Source organism: Cyprinodon tularosa, unplaced genomic scaffold (genome assembly GCF_016077235.1).
Source record: "Cyprinodon tularosa strain WSP-4 unplaced genomic scaffold, ASM1607723v1 ctg89, whole genome shotgun sequence".
Lineage (NCBI taxonomy): Eukaryota > Metazoa > Chordata > Actinopteri > Cyprinodontiformes > Cyprinodontidae > Cyprinodon > Cyprinodon tularosa.
The window spans coordinates 1,720,015-1,741,678 of record NW_024039662.1 but is presented as its reverse complement, the minus strand read 5'-3'; the positions used below and the strand labels follow the sequence as shown (position 1 = coordinate 1,741,678).

At 35.9% G+C, this 21,664-nt stretch overlaps 1 long non-coding RNA gene across 1 annotated transcript; it reads left to right on the top strand.

Moving 5' to 3' along the window:
- The first annotated feature begins 1,830 nt into the window (after positions 1-1,830).
- LOC119775684 lies at positions 1,831-20,877 on the top strand. The gene is made up of 2 exons (XR_005279685.1): positions 1,831-2,131; positions 20,410-20,877. It is a non-coding gene; the product is annotated as an uncharacterized LOC119775684 (long non-coding RNA).
- The last annotated feature ends 787 nt before the right edge of the window (positions 20,878-21,664 follow it).

Genomic DNA, 21,664 nt, shown 5'->3' with positions numbered 1-21,664 from the left:
CATGTTTATTTTTAGTGCTCGAACAGGAACATAAAACTGAGATGCTGTTTCTGGCTTGTATTGATAGAAACACTAAAACAAATGGCAATGTTTAAAGACTCACATCTGCAATACTCTGGCTTTTAGTGGGGTGTAATTTCCAGCTCAGAGAGTTTAACACAATTTCAACCCAACATTTGACTTTAAGTCAAGATGGTCTCTGTGTTTGAGCAAGAACTTCCATTTATTTCCAGTTTTAACTAGTTTTAGCAATTGACTAAAAGCTGAGCCTTTAAATCAGAAAACCTTTGACTTTGTTTGTGAAGAAAAATAAAGTTATTAGAATAGGTTTATCAACATTTTAATGTCTTTAAACCTTTCTAATTCTACCTTTTAACTTAAGAAAAAAAATCTATTGAGAAGAATTATAAGAATCTAACAAACTTTACTGAATGACAGCATTTTACTTTTCTTGGTCATTTCTGAAACATATTCCTATTAAACATATTTTTTGTTCTGAGCAATGTTAAGTTGAAATCAGTTTTAACAAAATGTGCAGTATTACACCAACTTAATTGGCAAAAACTGAACAGTTTGTTTTATCAGTTTAAATTAAAATGCACTTTACCACCTTAATTATTTTCACTGTGACATAAAAGAAAATATCTGCTGTCATCAACATATATATACAATGTTTTTTATGCCCAAAGTGTGAAAACGTTGAGAAGTAGCCGTGCTCCTAGAACAAGTAATTTTGCATTCCAAACAAGTAAAAAAAAAAAAAGATCCACGGGACTTTGTTTCCAAGTTTGAAGATGTCTTGCTTCCCATCAAGAAAGCTTTTTCAATTCAAAAATGTATTTATTTATTTTTATTTAAAAAGCTTCCTGGATAGGAAGGGAAAAGTCTTTAAACTTGGAAACAAAGTCCAGTGGGGTTTTTTTTTTTACTTCTTTGAAATGACTATAATTAAAATTTCTTAAATTATTAATTTTTTGCTGTTGAAATCAGTTTTTTAATGATTTACTTTAAAACAACAGGTAAAACTTTTGTTAAAAGCCACATTTTAACCGAGGTAGTTTTTGTGGATATATTTAGCTTGTTAATGCATCAAATGTATTTAATCTTATTCTCTACAGATCTATAGAACAAAGTAGGCTGTGTGAAGCCTTATCAGGGTCAACAGTGATTTCTGGTGATAATCTCTTTTAATGTGTTTTTTTCTTGATGAACCATTGTCTTTTAGGCTGAAAAATCCTTTATTAAGCATCTTTAATACTTACCCTATAAACATGTGTTTGGAATGAAACCTTTTTGTTAATCTTAACCTAATGTTGTTGTTTTTTTTTGGGGGGGGGGGATGCATTTATTTGCCTTATTAAAGAATTTAAAAATGGGAATTTCACCTCATTAAATATGAACAGATAACGCGTATTTCTTTCCATTTTAGAGCATCTAAAATGCATGCTTGTATTTGGCAGGTGTTTGTTTTGTGGCCTGGCACATCACGCAGCTTGTAGGTCTCGCGTGTTTTCTAACTGGATCAACACCTTTCCACAGACTGACACATGAGCGCTCGTTAAAAGCCAACAGCACTTGTATATAAACGTAAAGGACAGACCAGAGGGGACATCATGGGCCGCTCACACACAAATACAAGCGCTGTTCCTCACTACAATGAGCCCTTGTATCTCCGGCATGCGACTAACACCGGCCCCTAATCCAAGAGTCACCACGTTTTTCATTAGCAATGAATGTTGACTCTGATAAGAGTCCTGACAATGATTATTCTGTGCCTCTTTTATTCCTCCTCTTTCCTTTTTTTTAAAACATTTTTTTCCTAACTCAGGTGAATTCTTATCATGTGATCAAAACCAGCGCCCCCTTCTCCAGTTAAAAGAAAAAAAATGAACAAAAAGAAGTTCTGTGTACATCTATGGGGGGGAAAAGGAATGAAAATAGTAAAAAGGCTTGTGTCTTGTATTGCTTTGCCACTGATCCCTGGCACAGAGAGTAAGAGCCTTCCGGAGCGCGGCGGTGTGGCCCGGGGAGCCGCACGGGACAGTCCGCCTCATGGTGCGGTGCAGCGGGGACCTTCAGAGCGCAACTCCGGGAGTTTGGTTCAGGATGCGGCTGAGGATGAGCGGCTGCTGTGAGTTTAATAGGGCCACACATATGGGCGTATACAAGAGAAATGGAAAGAAAACGCAGCGTGTTTTAGGAGCTCGTGAAGGAGATGGATGCACTTGCCGTTTCACGCGTCTTAAAAAAAATGTATTCGTCACGTTTTAGTCTAACAAAGACCTGACATAGATAAAGCTTTGATGTTTTGCATCATACCGACTCATATTCTTATTATAGATTATTTTATTGCCATTGCAATGACTTATAATAAATAAACATTCATGTATTATAACACAAAGCTACGCTTTCCTTGTAGGAAAATAAAAAATACCAGTTAATTTATGGTATTTATGTCTATAAAACTGTATAGATAAAAATTAGCCTAACAATTTACATTTCAGCTCATTTAAAAAAAATAAAGTTAAATATTTAAATGTGAAGAAACTACTTAGAGAAAATTCCACTGTAGCTTTTTCTCTTAAGTTTGGTTTAAAACTTTATTTTGGATACTACATAAAGTGGTTTGTTTTAAAGCGATAAACAGCTCAAGGTTTTTCCAGTTTAAATTACCAAAAATTATCATAAAAACTTATGGAGATGTTTTAAATCAAATTATTGTAAAAGATTATTAAAGCCTTACAAGCTTTCAAAAATTAAATCTGATTTCCCTGAAAGTTAACAGCTATGATCAAATAAAAAAGATAGAGAAAAAAGAGAAAGGGAGGGGTTTGATCTTAACTAAAACAGTTGGAGATAATGGCATGAAATGAAGATATCAAAGAGAAAAGCCTATGAGGAAGAAAGCTGGTGGTCTGTTTGCTGGAAAGAACACGTGACATCTACATATTTTCAGAGTTCTATCAGTGCAAAGCACACCAATTCCTGGTATCTTTACTTATTACTGTTATTCTTTGTATTTGAATGAAGTTAGTTTAAATAAATAATTTCCTTTTCTTATTTCAGCCCAACTTTTCAATGAAACTAGATCATGTTATTTCTTCTAAATGACATTAGTTAAATAATGATCCCTGATATATAGTAAAATTATGAAAAGTATTGACTTTAGCAGCACATTCTTTCAGCCTATGTTAATCACCTCATATCTTAATGACCTATGTGTTCATACCTGATTCTGTTTGTGGTGAAGCGTCTCTGTGTTTCTAAAAATGAACCATAGGGATGGGGGGAGCTAGACATTAGCCATTTAAACTTTTTCTTTAAGTGGGCTAATTATGCACTTCAATATCAAAGGTCTTAGATTTCCTTATGTTCTTATTGCTAATAAATCCCCAAAGTAAAATTTAAATGAAGATAACACAGCCTACTAGGTATTCTCGTTCATAATTCCGGCTGTGCAGACTATTTTTTATAAAAAAAAAAAAAACTCAAGTTATTTTAAATATATGAATGGCTATTTGACTTACCACTGAGAGTGTTTCTGTGTTGGAAAAAATATGAATGTCTGTGTTTAGCTTCTAAGTTAAACAAAAGCATTAAAACAGATCATTGAAGCATTAATGCTGAACTCTTATAAGTCTTTATTAGCTGAGCTTTTAAACAATCATTGGGTCAAACATGTTTGCAAGCTATGCCTCCTAATACTGAGGCAGTCTTAGCTAGAGAACAGCACATCTCGATTGTGGTTATAATACCACCCTTCTATAATAACCTTTCTCTTCACCTTTCAATGGTTAAATGAAAAATAAATAAATAAATAAATATGTATATATATAAAATATATTAAAATATATATATAAATATATGAAGGTTTACATACGTTCCCATCTAAGAAAGAAACATTTCAGCTGCCTGTAAGTTAAATTGAACTTGACAAAAGTAATAATAAACAACAATTATGAAAAACGGAAATCATGACATTGATTTTGAATATAACTTTATTTATAAATATGTATATATATTAAAAAATAAAGCAAGTAAACAAGCCTGGTGGAGCTCTTGAAAAGAAATGTTGACGATCAAAGAGACGACCGCTGAAATCAGGTGTTTTCTGTAATGTTTAAAAAATAGTCAGTCAGACCTCTGCACCTGTTGACTGTTCATGAGAAGGGTACTTTAATCAGTTCTTTTTTTTTAATCATTTTTCTTTTTTTAGATAAAAATTCTAAATCAATATTTTATTTTACTAAATAATTGTTTGGTATTTTTTATTTTATTAATACATTTTCCGTTTTATGTTATTTAAATAACTAGTGTGAATTTATAATTTCCTTTAATGAGAGGGAGCGTAAACTTTCAAGCACAATTATTATAACAGTTTTATTGATTATATCTTGATATTTAAAATATGTTTTAATTTTTTTCCATATTAGTCTGTATTATGCATCATAACTGTCTTTTATGCACCTGTGTGGGACAGAGCAGGTGTGCCTCTAAAGGCCCTCAGTGAAATGGATCACCAGCCCTGCACAAGTATCTAGTGCACTGTTAACTAAGTTATCAATTCAAATCATGCAGTTTTGCAGCAACTCAAGCTTTACTTCATCCTACAACTAAAGACACATTAACAAGACATTGATCTATCCCCTTTAATTTTCCCATCCCAAAGAAAGAACAGGGTTAGTGTCTTGCACAAAATAACTCGTGTTTATGTGCAGATTTGGGTAGTAGACTGCAGCTGGAGGAGGAGGCTGTTTGATAGCCGTAAAAGGATGCATGAAGGTCTGTGTGCATGAGCAGATATGTGCGTATGTTGGTGTGTGTCCTTGTGTGTTTCCTTACTTTAATGAATAGCCCATTGTGTTGTTCTGTTTCATGTATCCACTCAACAACCGAAGGAAAGAGTCCAGTTACCTCTGTTGTGTGAGGGGGGACATCTAGAGGAAATTGATATATGGGGGTTAAAGTGGGTGGATGGGGAGGAGGGTAATTTGGGGTTAGGGTCCCAGATGAGAAAGAGAGAGCAAGTATGCTGATCCTTGCTGGTAAAAGGATGTAACCAGGATATTGCTCAGATATTTCTCATCACGCAGCTTTTTAATAAGCAGGATTAAGGCCCCCTAACTGTTTGTGACACATTAGAGATTTTGTGGACAGTTGAGGAAACTTCCTGATATTTTAATCTCTTTTTGATCGTATCATACACAGTGCCCTATAAAACTCTTCATCCTTTACATTTTTTTCTGCATTTTCTCTTCTTCCATAATTTTCTGATGACAAAATCATGAATCTTTTATTGAAAAAAAATGGACTGCATCTTATAGTCCAGCAAAAAAAAAAAAAAAAAAAAAAAATGCAGCCTTATTTTGAAGTTGAAGGAAAATAGAACGTAGTTTTTACGTTTTTTAACAGATACAATCTGAAAAGTGTGGAGTAGTTCTTTAATCGGCACTTCAGACTCACTGCTTTGCAAATCCATATTTTTGCTGCCATTGCAGCTGTACACATGGACATGTCTTTTCCAGTTTTGCACAGTTAGAAATTAGATTTCATGTAAGATCATATTTTGCACTTAACATCAAACCACAGAAGCTTCTTCTACATCTTTAATGTACCAAATTTGTTGCTGTAGCAATTTGCAAATTTGGCATCTTTTTTTTTTTCACTTACACAAAAGCTTTTTACTTACCACTTGCTTGGACATCAAAATCTTTGTAATGCCCAACTGATAGTTGTTCTTTCAACAGTCATCCTTTCCAGCTCCTTCAGGGTTACTGTGCGTCTTCTTCAGCTTGTTTAGCAAGACATGAATATAGCTCGATGTCTCATATTCTTATTTTCAGATGACAAGCTATGAAAATGTTGGGGTTTAATAGCTCAACAAACCCCTGAGGCAATACAACCCTAACATCTTTAACAAAAATAAAAATGTGTCATATGTAAATGGAAATAAACATGTTTATCCATATGCCAAAAAATTTAATAATAGAATAAAGGACGCATACTACCACACAATAATACATAGAAATGTAGAATAGAATGTCTGTTTACTATGATGTTTCCTTTTATGGGGAAACCATTTCTAACAGATTTAACTTCTGGAGGACTTCTGGTTTTTATTTAGGAGTATACAGCGATCTGAATACAAAGCAATCCAATAAATCATCTCCACATCATCATATCTTCTCCGCTGTGCTTCACAGTCAGGTTGGAAGCAAATTGATTTCACATGCTATCCACAGAGAAAGGTTTTGGGTGGGACTCTGTGTTCTTGTTTTCTGCAGAAGTCAATGTGCAAGATATGTGTTGCAACCAAGAAGTGCCACATCTATTACAGATTGTAAACATCACGCATTTACCCTGAAATAGAAAGAGCTTAGATAAAATGTCACTATGGACACTCATGAGATTTAACCTGAACAGGTTCTTATCTGCATGGTGGTATTGTTTTTTTCTGCACCATAAGAACCAGAGACAGAAGTCCTATTTAGATCAAATGTGATGCTGATAATATTTGTTTTTGCAATTTTCTAAGAAATCTGGTTCTCTCTCTGCCGGTTTTCTTTAGAGTATGCCTTTATTTTGTAAATGCAACAGATATACAATATAGAAATCAACAATAAAAGCCTTCTGTACAATTCTACATTCAGATAACTGCAGCTTTAACATTAAACCCTTTCATATTAACCAGCAGCCTATAAAGTTGCTGCTGTTCAGCACTGCTGCAGCTGGGTCTTTCACAAGAGACCAGAAACACAAGGGGGGGAGATAAATGAGAGACCTCAGCGGTTCCTTGTGTCCCTTTTCTCTCTTGTGATAAAACCAGCAACTTTTTTGTCAGCGAGTTGCTCTATGTACCATGAAGGGGATATTAGTACATTTGTTTGCCTATTATACGTGCAATGTCTCAGAAAACTACAGCCAGAGGCTCCCCAAGCTAGAGGCAGTTCATTTCCATAGGACAAGGAAGGCATGTTTGAAAAAAAAAAATGGTAATTTGAGCGGAATGAGAGGCGAGGGACGTGGAGATTGAGTCATTTGAGGGAAAATGTCGAAAATGATGTTCAAGAATTCAGCTTTATGGACAAGGGTGTCCATTGTTGGACAGCTTCTGTCCCATGTCTAGCTGGTTGCTGTTTTGGAGTTCATCACACAGCGATGATGTGCTTTTCCAAAAATGTTCGGTTTTAATGGTTTTCCAGCCCTCTGGACACAAACTAAAGTTCTCATAAATAAGTCATTTAGTTTGGTAACATTAATGATAGCTGAACAAAACAACATGCTTTTAAGATGGATCTATTGTCATGATTTGTAGATATGTGGGTTTTTTCTCAGTACCTCTTTATTATTATTTTTGAGGTTTGTTCTTTAATGTTTTTGTTTCTCAGACGGCAAAATATTCATTTATTCCTTTGCCAAGTTTCATGCTTATTCTTTTATTCTGTTCATGGTGAATTTCTGGTTCTGTTACAGCAGTAAGATTTTTTCCTTTAGTGAGGTTTTATCGTATCTCTGATCAGTTTCATTCATGTTTTAGCTCCCAAGCTCGGCCTCTGCCATCATGTAATCAGGTGCAGTGTATCCCACTCTTCATATCAATCAGTTTCCCTGTTTGGACCTGTGTGTTGCACTATTTATACTCTTCAGATCTTATTTTTTCCCTGATTTTGTTCATGTCACATACCCATGCCTACTATTCATGCATGATCTATGCCTTGTTTACATCAAGCCTGCTTGTAAGTGTTTGTTCTACCCACTATGATGCTGTCCAACCCTACCAGCCAACTTGAAATCTATTTACTTTGTTGTTGTTATCATTATTGTTTTTGTATTACGAGAACACACATTATCATGTTTATTTAGTTTTGCAAAAGCTTTCAATCTTTTCACATTTCATTAGAACAGACAATTTTAATAAATCTCAGTCCATAGGGCATAATTGTAAGTAAAATGTAAATGATTCATTTACATTTTTATTTTAAATTAGAATCTGAAATATTTAATAAAGCCTTTTAGCCCATTCTAAACTGATGCCATCCCCACTTGGTGGGAAAAGGGAAAGCCAAGCTTTTAAAGAAGTAAAGGCCTAAAGCTGAATATAGAGACATCTTTCAAGCTCTAAAGAAGTTAAATATAGGGCTGGAGTTCACTCTTGATCTGGAGTCCTGTCTGACAATGTGGCAATAGGAATAATTGTGTTGATGCCAAAAAGAACCCAACAGGTTTAGCTTTCACAAGTGGAGCAGTACGGCTATCGCCATAGTTTTCCGCTTAATTTATGCATGTAAATAGATTTATTATAATTCATGCAGGGAGTGTTACAGATTATATGCACACTGCAATGGGAAAGAAAAAAAGGAAAGGAAAAACAGGAAAAAGGAGAAAAGATGAAAAAATTAGAAAATAAAAGGGAGACAATGATAAAATGTTTTTAAAAAAGTGTTTTAATTTTCTAATCAAAGTCTAGACCTAAATTTAGATTAGATTCTAGCATGTGTTCACAGATACTAGCCATCGAATCTGACTACGTTTATGTATTGTTCACAAGATGCATGTGCATCAGTTTCAGTCTGTTTATGCAAAGCTTATAGAAACATATTCTAATGTCTTGCAGTTGCAACTACAGTGAGAAAAAGTGTTTATGCAAACTTTTCTGCCCCTGGAACAAATAAATGCAGCAGTTTTCATGTGTAACTCTTTGTTTGTCTTTCAAATCATCAAGCCTCATTGAAATATATTAGAATTTATGATGGTGATGTAACAGGTATAGAAGAGTTAGGATTCCATCAATACATTTTCAAAGTGCTATAATTCATTTCACTCCTTAGCTGATAAAGTTTATTTAGCTTAGGAAACATGCGGGGAAAAAAATGTATTAAATATTTTTGCTACTCTGCCCTGATCTTGTCAAGATACACACAGACTTCACATAAATAAATAAAAAAAATTGTCCAAAATCGTCTCATGACAGCGGAACATTGGAATTAGAACTGGCTAAACACCGATGCAAATTCAATGCTGCTGGGTAATTATTACACTTATGCATCACTAATGCAATACTGATTAGAACAGCACAACAAGATATACACACAAACGCCTGAAATAAAATGCAGCCCCCCAAAATGACCATTGACTGCCTCAAGTCTTTCAGTTTTCCCCGACCTGAATCTTGGACCTCTGAACAGTAAAGTATCTTTTTGAGCCAGACTGCTGTATAAAGCCTTTTTAACATGAAATTGATTAACATGATAATGCAGCTTGAGCAGCCACTTTGTGTTTTGAGGAAAAAGACCAAAATCTAAGTAAAGGACACACGTGCAATGTTGCATTTTGTGCATTAAATTTGGTTTAAATAACTGGTATGATAACTACAAAGAACTCGTCATTCTTTTTTTCTTCATTTTGCCCATAATTGAAACTTCTACTGCTACCAACAAAAGTGCTTCTCCCTGACACTACCTTTACATTACCTTATAAAAGGTTATTCAGATTGTCTTTGCATGGTATACCCTCACCTCAGTATACTGAATGCTGAAAGTGACTTCAACACAAAGACAACTTCCCTCATGTTTATGAGATGATCTCCATATTGTTGTATGAATATGTAAGAGTAATTGGGTGAATACTGAACTAATGGACACTTTAATTGGTCAGTATGACTGCTACATAAAATCAGTCCTTATATTCTTAACCCTTTACAAGACAAAATGTACAACTTATGGATGCAGGGATGTGACAGCAGTTGATGTTTTACAATATAGAGAGTAATGCAAAACAGTTAATAGATACACTGACATTTTTAAATTGAATGACAACAAAACTTGACGAGAACAAAGAATAGGGCTAAGAGCCATCCTAAAATAATGTTCAAACAAAGTACATATGAGCATTCAAGACTCTGGATAAAACAAAATATCAAAAAAAGTAATTAGTGCCTGAACTTATCTGCGTTTTTAAAAAGATTAATCAATTGTATGTTTGCTGCCAAAATTTTTTTTGTAACAAGATTTGAATAAAGCACATAGAATAAATACAGTATTTAGCATCCAATGAAAAACAGCAAATTGAAAGTGGTTACCATAGGATCCTTGGTGTGTTGCTGCGATCGGTTGTGCTGTGTTTGTTAGTATAGATACAGTATGGCATCATGGCTGTGTGACAGTTTTAGGTGAAGGAAATTATTTGATCACTTGAACAATCATTTGGTGTTGCCACTTTCTGTCATTGTGTACATCCTCTTCTACTCCTCATCTGTTTTTAACTGATCCAACTTCCATTTGTAGCTGTAAAGGAACCATTTTGTAACAACACATAGATATAATGTGATATAATAACTTTGAGCACTTTGTACCTTTTATGGATATGAAATAGCCGCAGTTCCAGCTTAGGAAGCCTGACCACTGAGGAGTACTTTTTACATCTATTGCTATTCATATTGAGTTCAAGTAGTCATTACCAAACTTATCTTCTGAGTCCCCCTTTGGTGAAAAAGAATCCATCCAATCTTTTTGATAGTTGAACAAAGAAAAGTCAGAAAAACCAGAGTAAACCATATTATATTGCATTACAACAAACCACAATTTCCTTTAAAAAGAAAACTAGATCTTTAAAAGTGGTATTATTATAAGTGTAACTGTTTATTTCAGTGTGTTACAGAATTCAACATTGTCATCAATAAATTTTTGAATAGTCTCAAAATTATCAATTTATCCTATTCACTTCACCCATGCCCTGCCGTACTTACACTGAGCTCTACCCGTTTCTAAGTGAGTATTCATAAGATGACATAAGCTGACCACTGATCACACTTAAAGGTTCTGAATCTCCTTCCACAGAGATGAGTGTAGATTAGAATCACCTGGACTTCTGGACAGATTACATCTTTGCTTTAAACCTCATTCAATATTTAAGGCATTGAAGTGGGAGGTTAGTGGTAAACGTATCTGCAGCAGGGACTGGAAAGCTCAAAAAAATAGAATGCACCATGAACTGGGAACTCAGAATATGTGAACAGAACTGCATCTTGCAGCAAAGAACTGACCCGGAAATGAGTATGTCTACCGATGATTGGAAGAGACTGAATCAATAATAAATTATTCCAAACTAAAAATACAGAACAAACTTTCTCCAGACTGATGTCAGAGGACTAAGAGATCCAGAAATAGCTTTTAATTTGTTTGAAAAACTAAATTAATTTTTATATATTTCTTATAAATAAAATTTTATATTATACTCAAAGCAGTATCATGCTGACCTCTTTGTATTAATATTTCATTTCAAAAGCTCTTGCAGCATCCTTGCTTATTTTATTGCAGAAAATATGTTTTCTTCAACTTTTATTGCTGCATGTTGGCAGGGCATACACTGTTTTGATCTAAATGGAAAAAAATATCTCAATTGGACAGAGCAGGAAGATAGGGTTACATTTTTAAAGAAGATATCTAAGAGGAAGAACTTTTAAAAAAGTCATTTTCTAATCATGAGTTTTTCTCGGAACATTGAGTTAAGCAGCGTGAATGGTTGGAGGCCTCTGGGGTCTGGGGGTGGCTGGTGGCAAAGCAGGCTGGAATAAAAGGGGCCGTTGTTTGATGCTGGGAGCTAAAGATGAAAGGGAAGAAGAAGATGGCAAGTTTCTTGAGCATCGGTCTCCTATCCCTTTCTTACCCTGCGGCCCTCCCTCGTTCCGCCCATGTGAGCCAGAGTTCAAACACAGGGCCCACAGCTGTGCCTATGCACTGCCATGTGTATATTGACGTTTACTTGTTCCCAAACACATACTTAGCTGATTATCTATTCATATGTGCTAAAGCTGTTAAAATGCATCCAATCATATGCAGTTAAACATCCTGAACAGGAAACTGACTCTCATCTAAGCGAGAACACTTCCCTCATTGTAAGGGTAACAAGTCAGGCTTTAAAACCTAACCACCAAATCAATTATTTTGCCGTATTAAGAATTCGTGATTAGACTTTTTAGCCTAAATAATTTTTTAAATCTGTTCGATAGAGGCCGGTCTGATACACAGAGGGGAAACTTACCACATATTAAGCAGTTAACTAGCAGGATGAAGGGAGATGATTGTGGTGGATCAATGAATTACAAAGTGCCCTTCCAAAGACTGGCATGTTTAGTTTAAATTTATTTTAAGAAGTCAACAAAGAGTAATTCAATGTATTCATCATTTTAATAGCGATTTAAATTATTCCCTGACCCAGACTTGACCGAGATATTATCCTGACAAAAACTACATTAGCGTCTTGATGCCTCTGCACTTTCAACGGCTCAGGCTAGTCGTTTTATTGTTTGAGTCACCAGCTCATCACTTAATATGAATGAAGCATGCACAAATGTCTATATTGCACTTTTATAACGGCAGTGTGGACACCTCTATGTTGCTATCTGACACTTTCATATCAAACAAAAGTTTCAGATGCACTGTGCTTTTCTCTTCTCTTGTGCCTGTTCTCTGTCTTACAAAGTGCAAAGCAAGAATCTGTATCTGCATCTCTTACACAATCTAAATAAAACTAAGAACTTCCACTCCGTTTTACCTTATTTGCGTCAAGAAGTCAACGGATTCATACATGAATATCACTACTCTAGTCCTAGTATTTCCTGTGGAAATATTCAAACTAAACACCTAGTTCAGAAATGTGGTTCATGCGTCTTACGTGATTGCATGCTGTGTGGCTAATACAGCCCTGAGGCTAATTTTAAAGTTTTGAGAAAAGTACTATTTTATTGATACAGCTACTTTTAAAGTAAACAGTCCCAAAGGGCTTCTTAATAGCTAACCCTAACCTATTCCAAAAGAACAAGAGAAATGAACGAAACATTTAATTTAGAATTTTAATTAAGAGTTTTCATTTGTTTTATAATGGTAAAAATTCCTTTTGAAAGATCACGTCAACTCCCAACAAAGACTTTGTTGATCTTACGATGTAGTGTGGGTAAGTTTCATACTCTGATCCACCCTCCTGTTCAGAGGGTGGCCGTAACAAAAGCTGCTGGACAACCACCATCAAACAGTAATAGAAGAAGAAGACTTTGTTGATAATTTGTATAAGTTCGAGGATTGGTTGCTCAGACATTAACATTGGCTTTCTAGATCATGGGAAATTGCATACTTTTTAAGTTCTTTAGGCTGTAATAGTTTATTTTTTGCTTTTTGGTAGAGGTGATAGCCTGGTTTATTAGGTATTGATTATTTCACAACTTTCTGTGGAGGAGATGCTCTATCTATTATATATAAATACACACTATATATATAGAATACGTATGTCATTTAAAAAAAAAGCAGTTTTTCTTAGACTAGATTTATTAAGGAGCTACTGTTATTGCATATTTTACTTTGCAAATTGTGCCTTTCCTGGTTTAGTTCTTGTCTTGAACACTGCTACACTCAAACAGGAGGTAAATGTGACTTAAATCTGTTCTTTTTCTTCATATGCAGTTTATATCTGTCTCACATCCACATATATCCTTTTCATAGTTTGAGAGGTCCCATTTTGACCTTTTCACCTCACACAAAAAACTGATGTGTCACTATCATATGTAGTACTAAATCAGATACGCACCCAATACCTTTCAAAGCATCTGCAGTCTGAATGGTCGTGTTGCATCTTATCCAACTTTTAGTACATTGCCACTTAACATTAAACATCCAGGTAGGCGTCACTACGGCAACAGCGGCCACTTATTGCTTTGCAAAAAGCCATTATTAATAGTTGTGTTGTCTCCTTACCTTCCGTCGTCCACCATTGCTCAAGAGCTGAGTAATAACAGGGTGAAGTCAGAATTCACTGTTAGGATTTTTTGTTTGTATCTTTCAACAAAGCTCTATTAAACACTTCTAAAGACAGACCTCATTACTTCTGTAAACAGTGCACAGTTGTGATTTCAGTGTGTGGAGATGTGTCCTATCAAGCCCTGCCCAAGATTACAGTACTAGTACCGGTAGCTTTTTTATTCCATTCATGGTTCTAGTACTTCATGGCTCTGCTCCTCTTGACTTTTGCTGAACTCTGGATGAAACCTGATGTTTTTCCATTGATGGTCTGCTCTGTTTAAAGTAAAATAAACTCTCTCCATCTCATAACACTCTTAAAACGGCGAGGTTGTGGATTCAAGACCACCCTTCTGTCCACAAATTGTGGGAAGATGGTGGTAAGAGCAGCAGGATTTTTAACTAGTGCCATAGCTTTCAGTTTAACCCGCTTAAACAAATGTAGTCCTTATTATTTCTTAGTCACTCTTTGTTTGTTTTTGTTTTTTTTAGCTTTTCCCATTGAGTTGCAATTGTATTTTGCTGTCAAACTCATATCAGTATGGAGGGGACTGAGCAATTATTTATACACATTTCTATTAAGTAACTTACTTGCCTGTTTGGGCTAAGGAGGCATAACAAGTGAACTCCACACCTTCCTGCAGTTTGATGCATTATATCAGAAGGATATTTTACATCATTGATATTACCTGAAAAAAAATCTGTTCCCAACTCATCTATTGTGTTACTTTACACTTGCCTTAGCCAGCGACCGATATTACAGTACATATAGATACTGTCCTGCAGCCTAAAGTACCCCAAGTTAATTGTATTACAATATTCTTAACTATAGAGTATATAGATAAAAAATGTAAGACATTGGGAAAAGTGCAATTGCCTTAGCTGTGTTTTGTGAGTGATACTTTTATTGTTTCATTTAATATATTTTAAAGATAAAGATCTATCTTCCTTTCGCTCCAAAACCCCTCGAATTAAATCCAAAACATTACTGAACAAAAAAAAGACGCTTAGCTTACATAGGAGAACCTGTTAACAGGACAACTACTTGTTAAACACTCCATAAAATCCCGCCTTTTATTGAAAGGTGGTGAGGGAGAATGTGAATAATGTAAGAAAACCAATAAGAAGTCAAAAATTTACCAAACTACAAAACAGCTCATACTTCTTCACCATAGAAAAGAGATGATTTGCAGATGAATGTAACTAAAGAAAGAGCAATTTAAGAACAAGGCCTGTTAGAGACCTCAAAAGAATTGAGATGGAGGCAGACATTGACTGTCAACCAGGACAAGTACTGAAAACAAACAGCCAGAGAAATAGTTGAATTGCTTAAATTAATTGAGAATCTCTGCCAAGACTTGAGAGCTAATGTTCTCAGATGCTGTCCATGCAATTTATGTTTGAGGTACTTTACAAAAAAGGAAATGGGCACAGTATTCGCTCTCTACGTGTGCAAATCTGAAAAAAAATAATTATTAAAATACTTGAAGCTGGAAAGCTGCAAATAATTTTTTTTGTGTGCAAAAATAGAATAAAATCCATTATTTTTTAAAATGATGAGCTAGTTTGTGTTAGTCTGGTAAGGTTTAAACCGTATGGCCTAAATCTTTACCAACATTTGCTTATTTAATATGGGACTAAAGGGAAGGAAGAAAATAAGATGTGTCCTGATCAATAACCTGAAATCAAACTTGATCTTTGTCTATCTTTTTTAACCAAAGTGCCTCCTGCAGCATTTTATTTCAAAATCCTCAACAGGTTTTACTCAAGATCGATGACTAAGATCACCCTTAGGTCTTCTTAGGTCTGAGATCATCATTGTGGGATTTTTAGTAACATAGATAGTTGGCCTTTAGACATTTTGCCATCCAGATACGCTGTCTACGATGGTATTAACAGTGGGAAAAACATTGTGGGAACAGGAAGGAGGTTTTAAAGGGGTCATCCAGTAACAGAGACAGCAGTGGGGCACATGCCTTGGGGAACTGCAGAAAGGAGAAAGGTGAATTGGAGGAGTGTAAATCCCAAGAGAGGGATGAAAAATAACAGGACTTGGTGGATTTTTCACTCGCACAGAGAGGAACACAGACATCCCATAATTAGCATGCTAGCAGGCAGTTAAAAGTCCCACACAAAGAATTATTGTAGGGCTCCCGTTGCTCACTTTGGAGACAATGCACAATAGGAGTCAGCAGGAGCCCCCAAATCACCCTAATAGCTGACGTGGCCCAGTATGGCCTCTCGTATTTTGCCATTCCACCGATCACACTCCTTCACTCAGTCAGTCACTAATGAAAAGCTGATAGCCTCCAGGCCTGAGGTTATTGAGCCACTTGCCCCTTTATCCTCATTTCCCTCTTTTCATCTGTTCATCCAACAGCTGAAAATTCCCCTCCACTGTTTTTTGGAAGTTCAGATTTCAGGTTTTAGGAGCAAATTTTCGAATGGGAACATAGACTGACTGATCAAGATATGCAACGTTTGATTACAGAAAAAAAAAAAAAAACAGGACTGGACTGGACTTTCATGAGGGCTCAGAGGATAAGCTTGTTCATCCTAATTAAGTTAGTAAACGTTTTTGCTTACAGAGTCAGAAACAGTTGTAGTAAAGATTGGGGTAGAGGCGCCTGAAAAAATTTTTCAATAGCAAGACCATAACCTGCTGTGGACATCTTTAGCAGGAAAAAAATCTGTCTTTATAACAACTTATTGGAGCATACAGAGATGTACCTTTGAAAAAATCTGCCATATTTTTACCTTATGTTTTTAGGAGTTTGTGTGTTTGCATGAATGTGTACAAATGAAATGTTATGAACAGTTTTCTGATTTTTTTTTTTTTTTTTACCAAAGATGCACCTCAGTCCAAGGAACAACTACAGGTAATTGAGTCTTGGTGATGATCTGGATCATGGTCTGAATGCAGGAATTTTTTGAAAGAATCTGTGAATACAGGTATTAGGTGGAAATCACAATATGTCGGAGGTCTGCGCTCTCTGAGTGCTTTTCTGGTGTTCAAATCTATTTCACAGAGAGATCATGATTCATGATGACAAACAGGATCTCAAGGCCTTCGGAAGATAGCCTCACAGATCCTCTATAGGGTTGGAGAGTGACCCTGGCAGGCTTTCTCACATGGTTGCCTTTGTTTTGTGGCAGACCCACGTGGAGTGCCTGTTGGCAAGAAACTCCATATTATTCTGAAGTGACCAAAGCACACATTGGAGAATTAAGCAAGCTCAGCATGTTTCCATTTGTATTCCTTGAAAATGTTGAGTTAAACTAAAAATGAAATGCCTAAATCTTATATTTATTTTAAATCGATTGGTCTATTAATAATACAACCAATGATTTGTTACTATTAAAACCTTTGATACGGTAGGTTTTTACTGGTTGAAATTGCTGTGCTGTCTGCTGAGAAGTAAGCATATCTGAATATTTTTTTTCTGCCAAAATCATATCTGCATGCTTCCCCAAAATGACAGACGTGTAATGAGGTGTTAGGGTTTCAAGAAATGAATTAATACCTTTTGTGCACAAGGGACTCATAGTGACAGCTATTAGTAAGGAGGATACGTGCAGAGAGAGAACAGGGAGTCAGCCTTACAGAGTTACAGGAGTTATAGGTTGGCCGTTAGGTTGAGGACTAATACGGTAAGTCACTATATTAGTGACTAATATGGTGAGTCACCATTGGTGACAAATATAGAAGCTGCCACTCAGTAAATAGAGCTCCCATTTTTCTGCTTCACCATGTACTTCCCCTATTTTGGATTTCATGTGCTTTTTTTTATCAGATAAGTAAAGTTTTAGATCACATGTCTATGATCTAATGCAAATACATAAATACGTTCTGGTGCATTTTGTAAGATTAGAAATATGTTGGCTGATTTTCTGCCATGAAACAATGAAAAATACACTTTAGAGAAGCCAGAGCTGAATCAGGGCTGCTATGAAATTTGAAAATAATTAAAGCATCAGGCTATCTAACTAAACCTGTTAGCTATGTATTTCATGAAGTTTTTTCTTGTTTTTGATTCTTAGATTACAAATGCACTGAAAAATTGAAAGGAGTTTCCTTTACACAAAGAGAATGCTTTCATCTCTGATAAGACACACCAATTTCTCGCCTAATCAGTTGATCACAGCCAAAAGTTTATGGCTGCTTTTGTTTTTCTTGACAGATATATATATATATATATATATATATATATATATATATACATATATTAATTTTTTTTTCCAATAGGAGTTTCTGAAGGATACGTTAATGTTTCTAAAATATATCTGACTAGAGGCAGTCAGTAAGTCTTCAGCCAAATCTCATCTATCTGAGAACATTTTCATAGCACAGGGGAAATATAATGTTAGCATGTTGACTGTCTGTTTTGATATGACTTGTTGATCATTTTGCTTAACATATAGTGTTTCAGTGTACTTCCAGTTAATCCTAAACAAAAAGCAATAAACTGAAATAAACTTAAAATGTTTCTTTTTGATAAACTTATTTCTTCTTAAAGTCAACAATCTAACTTAATGATTTGTGTTTCAGATGCTATTTTGCACAAAGACAGCTGTATGGTCACACCTCAGATAATGCAGTAAACTGTAGCTGTCAAGAGAGCTTCACTTTCCCTATGGAGGATTTAAGAAACAAAATAGCAACAAAAAAAAACATAAGATATGAAATTTTAAGTAACACACCAACAAGTATCAGAATTCGAGTTAATTTGATAACAAGTGGCGATCTAAAAATGCAGCATATGGAATCCAATAAGGGCACTACTTTTTAAAAAGAAGAATGGGTGCAGGGAATTAATAGCGAATACAAAAACAACTTAAGGTCAATACAAGAGAAAGGAAGGAGGCATACAGAAAGAGGCTGGAAAACAAACTCCAGCAGAACAATATCAGAGATGTGTGGTCAGGGGTGAAGATGATTGCAGGCTTCAAGCCGAGGGATGATCAGACAGATGGAAGCCTCGATTGAGGCAATAAACTGAAACATTCTTCAACAGGTTCATTTCAGGAACAAGCTAATCTTGCCTACAGTCCCATGGACATCCTGCTCTCCTCTGCCACTGACTCTCCTGCTTCTATGAGTTTTTTCAACCAAATCAGGACTTGTAGCTGCTCCATCTTTCACTAGTCTGTCTCTAGAAGTCAAATAAAGAGGAAACTGAAGAGACTGAATCATAATAAGTCACCAGGTCCTGATGGTGTCAGTCCCAGAGTCCTGAAGGCTTGTGCAGAGCAGCTCTGTGGGATTCTATAGCCCCTCTTTAACCTTAGCTTGACTTAAAATACAATTTGAGTGATATGGAAGACCTCCTGCCTTGTTCCAGTGCCTAAGAGGACTCAGCCAACAGTCCTCAGTGACTATAGACATGTTGCCCTGACATCCCACATCATGAAGGTCCTAGAGCAACTTCTGCTGTTCATCTCAGGAAGCAAACAAGCAGCTATCAGGACCCCCTGCAGTTTGCTTGTCGCTGTGGGAGTTGGAGTTGAAGATCCCGTCAAAGACTTGCTTAAACAAACCCACCTTTTAGACAATGCAGACAGCACTGTGACGATTATGTTCTTTGATTTCTCAAGTGCATATAAACACAATTTACAATTCTGTTTTTTAGAGGCAAGAGTAGTCAGCAGCACAAGAGCACCACAAGGGACGGTACTCTCTCCATTCCTTTTCACTCTGTACAACTCTGACTTCCAGTACCAGAGTCATGTTAGCTGCAGAAATGCTCGGATGATCCTGCAGTCATTGGCTGTATCAAGGATGTATCAAGAAGTTGAGTACAAGGAGCTGGTGAACCACTTTGTGGCATGGTGTGGAAGCAATCATCTGGTCCTGAATGTCAACAAAACAAGAGATACGATTGCAGATTGTAGATAGGAACAAGTTGAATCCTATTAACATCATGTTAGCAGAAGTAGAGGTGATGAAGGAGTAAATACCTTGGTGTTCACCTGGACAATAAGCTGGAGATGCAACTGTGAAGCAGTATACAGGAAGGGACAGAGCAGACTGTACTTCCTAGAGAAGCTTAGGTGCTTTGGTGTTTGCAACAAGATGCTGCATATCTTCTCTAAGTCTGCTGTGAAGAGTAGGATCAACACCAACAATAATTCAATAAAAAAAAAAACATATGAGTTACTGCAATATTTATTTTTCTTTGGAATTAGTATTTTTTAATTGAACTGAATTGAACCGAGCGTCCCTGTTATTGAGTGTCACTTGTAACATTCAGTGCTACTCTTTATTATTTAGCCGAATTGACCATATGCACCATAACAGAATTAAAAAGTAAGCCTACTGCCCCAAACACTGGTGAAGAGCCAATAAAGTCCCGTTGATCTACTAAGGACTTAAATAGTTAGTATATATAAGATTGATGGTTCTTTTAAAGGATTTTATAAATTAATTACATAATGTTGATGATGCCCAGCGATGGACTGGAGACCTGTCCAGGGTGTACCCCGCATCTCGCCCATAGACAGCTGGAGATAGGCACCCTGCTTGGGATAAGCGTGATGAAAAATGGATGGATGTTGATGATGACTGTGATATTATGAGTGTTAATCAAGCACTTACATTTTGTTAATACTTTCTATTTTACAGTAACCTGTTTCCATGGCCATACACAGTAATTGGGCTGCAGTTACTGGATTCCTAATTTCCATCATCTATTGGGGAAGACTCTCTGTCTCTACTTACCTCACCACTCCTCCAACAGCCGTTCTAAGACCTGCTCCTCAGACTCTTTACAATTGTTCTCTGTTCACCAATCACCATATCGTGCATTGACACGCCATCCTTGAAGATGTTTTTAAACCCCAGCTTGGTGTCTCCTTTAAGATTTATAAGTGAATTACTTAAAAATCATCAGACAAGATGGGAAACTTTGGGCCAGACTATTATGACTATTAATTTTTTCCGTGAACGGAGAAAACAGACTTAAAGGAAATTTTATTTGCTCTTAGGGGTGTTATGTTAGTGTAACATAATGTTTTTATGTCTTTCATCTGAAGTCCTTTCATATTTGTCTGTAACAGGCTGCTTTGTGCAAAAATAAAGGCTATAACAGTGTCCTTCTTGTAGTTCGTTGCCACAAGAAGTTGCTGCCTTTTTCTTTTCAACTTCTTAACTGATCTTAGTTCAGATGAACCACCTAAACTGAGTCACACTTGACTACTTCTAAAGGGAAAACATACAGTGTTTTCATTTGTTAAAGCACATTTTACAGCCGTCAGGTGACTTTGCCTTTAGCATCTCATCTAAGATTCCCCCAACAGTCAGAGATCTAAAGCCATATTTAAAAGGCGATTGCCCCCAAATGCTCCTGCAGGAAAGTAGATTTAAAATCCATTACACTTGTATTTAGAAGGTGTTTTCTACATAATCTGGACAAGCATGGAATGTGATTTAGAAATTTTTTCTAACTTTGAATAAAAGTCGAGAAAAACTAAACTATCAGAATTTGTCTCCTGTCCATTTTTATTGAAAGTGGGTTCCTCATTGTTTGTGTACTTTAGTCCTTCTTTCTTCTCTTTTCTAAAAATCTGACTGCCTTTTTGCACTCTTTTCTCCTTGTGCCCTTTTTTTGTCCTTCCATCCTCGTGTCCTACCTATCTTCTCACCATCGTTTTTGCGGTATTTTTCCTTCCTCTTTGCCCTGTATTGTTTTTTCTGCCTTGTGTTTTATCATTTCATTATCTCCTTCATAACTTCCTACCATGTGTTGTTCATGTAGTATTCCCTTTCTTCCTTCAGTCCGACCTGATTTCTTCTCTTCCTTCCTCTGTCTGTTGTATCATCATTCCCTCCTTTTCTAGTTTGTCTTTTTTTAACTCTTTATGTTGCTTGTGCCCTCCAG